Source organism: Podarcis vaucheri (assembly GCF_965113315.1).
Source record: "Podarcis vaucheri genome assembly, chromosome: 2".
Lineage (NCBI taxonomy): Eukaryota > Metazoa > Chordata > Lepidosauria > Squamata > Lacertidae > Podarcis > Podarcis vaucheri.
This window is the reverse complement of record NC_138760.1, coordinates 106078470-106082980: the sequence shown is the minus strand read 5'-3', so window position 1 is coordinate 106082980 and position 4511 is coordinate 106078470. Positions and strand designations below refer to the sequence as shown.

General features: G+C 44.8%; 1 long non-coding RNA gene across 1 annotated transcript; it reads right to left on the bottom strand.

Annotated features, from left to right (window-relative positions):
* Positions 1-288: 288 nt before the first annotated feature.
* LOC309525499 lies at positions 289-3905 on the bottom strand. The gene is made up of 3 exons (XR_014216354.1): positions 3021-3905; positions 1369-1449; positions 289-656 (listed from the first exon to the last, which is right to left on the bottom strand). It is a non-coding gene; the product is annotated as an uncharacterized lncRNA (long non-coding RNA).
* Positions 3906-4511: the final 606 nt, after the last annotated feature.

Genomic DNA, 4511 nt, shown 5'->3' with positions numbered 1-4511 from the left:
TCAAAATGAACACTGCTGAAAACACACGACATGGAAGGAAGTTCAGAACAGGGGAGAAAAAAGCAAAGTAGATATAGCAAGCAGTTCTGAAAAAAACAAAACACACACACACACACACACACAAAAACAGATATTCAGCATTTTCCTAAACCAGGTAATGCCTTTCTTTTAAATCAAACACTCAGGACCTATTAAATGTGATACTAATGGTGTGCTTGTTCATGATGCCATGTTTAGAAAAATTAAATACAGCTGCTGGGAAGGGGGGTTATTATCAAGTTCGCAGCATGTTGGGAGGGGAGGTTTCAGCCTTCCTTCCCCAGCCCCGATCTCCATCAAATTGGCCTTTTCCCTTGCAGCAATTCCCACTGGTGCCCAGATAGCAGGAAAGTATATTCATCAGAATAAGCATGGGGATTGGGTCTACACCCACACGCTCACAAACAGTAAAAAAAATCCTAGTATGTGGTTAATCCATTGTGCTGAAACATGTATTTTTATACCTTAAAGGAATTACACACACACACACACACACACACACACACTGGAAACACAAGAGTATACCTGAGAACAAAATGAGAAAAATGGTAATGGCCATCAAGGGGAATGATCAGCCTGTTGATTCAATAGCTGAAATTTCAAGGTCGTCCAGGGATCTGCAAATGGACAGATGTATAAATAAGGCACTCTCCTGGAAATGAAGAAAGCAGCTATGCCTGCTTTTGTATAATGATTCATTATACAGGGACACATGTTTCCCAACCCTGGTAATGGGGAGTAGGTCCCCTTGAGCTCATTTCTGGGTAGAAGTGTATATTGTATGGGCAATAATTGTGCTGTTAAACAACTATGTAGAAAATACTTCGAACTCATGCGAAAGTGGTTCTTTGTAAGCTTAATCAGTCAGGGGAAAGGGGCCGGTTTTGGGACAGGGCAGAGTTTGGAGAAGGGACACAGCTCAGTGTTGGGTCATCTGCCAGAGTAGCAGAGTACTACCAGAGTATTAGATCTGGCTGCTGTAAAAGTCAGGTTGAGTTTGTGATACGGTGAACTTAGTAGAAGATGCACATGTAATTCAGGCCTATGAAAGTGTCTGGGGATTTCCTTATTCCAGAGTATTCCCTTTCTCTCCGCCCCCCACTCCTGAGCCAAATCTCACATCCTTTTCCTCAAACCAGCCACCCCATTTTCTCTCCTAGTTTCTATTTCCTTAACTCTCCCCCAGCTCCTTTCTTTGATCTTTAACAGACGCTTTGGCGCCCAGCAGATTCCTTCCATTTCATGATGTCACACTGGGGATTCTCGGCAGATCTGGTAACTTTCGTTTTTTGGCGGCTGGCCACGTTCTGTATTAACGCTCACACTCACCAGGGCTTTCTCCGAATAAGAGGTGGGTCAATTTATGTCGCTGCTCGCCCAGCCTTTGGGGAGCCCCACGACTCACGAGCTCTGGAAGAAGCAGGAGAGAAAGTCAAGTAATGGCTCTGGAACATGCAGAGTTCAGTTTCAGAATTAAGTGTGACTGAATCCTAAAAGGATCCTGTTGAGGCACTTAGGCAGACATCTCAACCACCTTTTTTTCTGATGAAGTGGTTCTGTGTTCTGTGCTGCTGAAAGGGGACACCAGCATTGGTGAGGAAGCATCGCAGCCAACAAGACTTGCTATATGAACAGGTCATACACTGGGTAAGATTGTGGGCCCATTTCAACCAGCATGTTTACTCCGAGTGGCAGTGCCCCTACACCCTGGTAGGCTTTACCTAGGCCTGCCGTCCAATCTCCCTTTAACTGGAGAGGCCAATGTTTTCACCTGGGTTCTGCCCATGCTGTGCTCTAGTGCTCCATCTCATTTGCACGGTCCTCATTTTCAAATTACTACTGTTCTTTGGCTGCTGAGTTGCCACTCGCTCCTGCTTCTTGGGAGAAAAGCAATGACAAACCTAGACAGCATCTTAAAAAGCAGAGACATCACCTTGCCAACAAAGGTCCATATGGTTAAAGCTATGGTTTTTCCAGTAGTGATGTATGGAAGTGAGAGCTGGACCATAAAGAAGGCTGATCGCCAAAGAATTGATGCTTTTGAATTATGGTGTTGGAGGAGACTCTTGAGAGTCCCATGGACTGCAAGAAGATCAAACCTCTCCATTCTGAAGGAAATCAGCCCTGAGTGCTCACTGGAAGGACAGATCCTGAAGCTGAGACTTTGGCCACCTCATGAAAAGAGAAGACTCCCTGGAAAAGACCCTGATGTTGGGAAAGGTGGAGAGCACAAGGAGAAGGGGGCAACAGAGGACGAGATGGTTGGATAGTGTTCTCAAAGCTACCAGCATGAGTTTGACCAAACTGGGGGAGGCAGTGGAAGACAGGAGTGCCTGGCGTGCTCTGGTCCACGGGGTCACGAAGAGTCGGACAGGACTAAACGACTAAACAACAACAACATTTTCAAATTACTACTGTTCTTTGGCTCCTGGCTTCTCACACCCAGACTACTGATCCTACAGACTGTCCCTGTGGTCAGAAGGCTATGGACCAGTGAAATGATGTAGAAGCGTCTTGAGGACTGGATGCAAAATCCAGTCATTGCATGGAGCAGTTGATTATGATGATCATATGAGGTAGGTTTGGCTAAGAGGCAGGGAATGGCCTGAGATCCCCCAGGGAACTTCATGGCTAAAATGTGAACTGAACTCTAGCCTTCCAGGTCCTAGTCCTACACTGTAACCACATTGGCTCTTGGGAAGGGTGAGGGATGCAACTGGCACTTGGCACGGGAGATAAGGCGAATGATGCTATGTGGTGAACAAGGCCAGGGAATTTTATACGTCCCAGAACAATGCATTTAGCCTTGTATAAGGTGATACGAGTAGAGGGCAATGTGATCTGAGGGTATTACTGGAAATCAATACCCATCTGGTATCCAGGAAAGGCTACGTAAATTATGAAATGGAATTAATCCCTTGCACAGAAGAGGCTAGGATTGCATATATTGATCTAATTAGGAAAGCAAGGGAATGACTTACATTAAAGCTCACAGATTTGGGACGTGGATCCACCACCCTCCTTAAAAATGATATATTTGCTATTGTGAATACATGTCCCAAACTGAAAGGCCTCTTTCTGGACATGTTGGTCATCTGTTTTGGACCTGGTTATAGGCAGCCCATTCTTTCTCCTTCCTAACAGGTGATTCTCTCTCTCTCTCTCTCTCTCTCTCTCTCTCTCTCTCTCTCTCTCTCTCAGCTAACACAGTCAACAATCTGTTCAGCAGGAGACATTACCCGGTGGAGATGTTCAGTGGGGCCACATTCACACCATACGTATAAAGCTCTATGATGCAAAGAATCTTGGAAGCTATGGTTTCTTAAGGCTGTTAGGAAGAAGGAGAGCTGTTAGGAAGCCCCTGTTCTCCTCAGAGTTACAATTTCTGGAATGTTTTAAGAATTTACCCCTCTTCCACAGGGAGCTCTGGGAATTGTGGCTCTGTTCCAAGGGCGTGTTTTAAATGTGCGCTGGATGTGCTTTAAATGTGTGGCATGAACCTGCCCCGCTGAACTCAATAGGGCTTGCTTATGAATGGAGAGGGCTGGGAATGCCTCCTGTCTAAACTCTCATCATCCCTAACCATGGGGATAATGGCCTCAAGGTTCCCAGTCCTAGCTGTAAGGAGGCAAGTCTTCCTGGATGTAAGGATCTGGATTGAGACCCAGATGCTACAACTTTAATTCATTTTTCCTTTCAAGGTTTAAGGGAGCTATTTGTCATCAGGATAATGTTAACTTTTCTCCTGTGCTAATTGATCATTTGTTTTATAATTAGCAGCCAACCATAAATGGACCTTCTGCTTTTTTGTATCTTGTTGAGCAAGAAGTACCTGCTTATGTGATTCAGCCTGTTGATGGCTTTCAAGAAAGCGAGCACAAAATCATTATCTGAATGTTATTTATTTACTGAAGTGTCTAAGAGGGAGGTGGGGTTAGCAGTATTCTTAGTGGTAACTGTAATGCTTCCAAGGAACAAGAGAAGAAGAAGAGGAGGAGGAGGAGGAGGAGGAGGAGGAGGAGAATCAAATAATCCCGTTATTGATTGGTACCAACAGTCTAGGTGGAATTACATTTCTTTTGCCGCCATGGCAATTCGCATCTGTAAGAATGCATTTCATCCAAGCCACATTAAATACGTTCTTCTTCCAAGCCTCTTTTTCTTGCCAAATATTCTCCAGACCTTTAAGTCAATAGCTGCTGTTTAAATTGTCAATATTCATCAAAGACGACTCGCCGCAGAGTTGTGAAACATATGTGTTGTGCAGGGTTTTGTTTTTTTCAGCTGGAACTCACTGGAACTCAGTTCCAGCACCTCTCAGATGCTCACCCTTGCCATTGCAAGAGCAAAAGGGAGGTGTTCATAGTGTGTCTGGCACCCGTTTTTCTAGGAAAAAATAAATAGCACTGTTGTGCGTGAAGAATACGGGCCCCATTCAAGACTAAAGTTAATAGAGATGGTGAGCCTGAGCT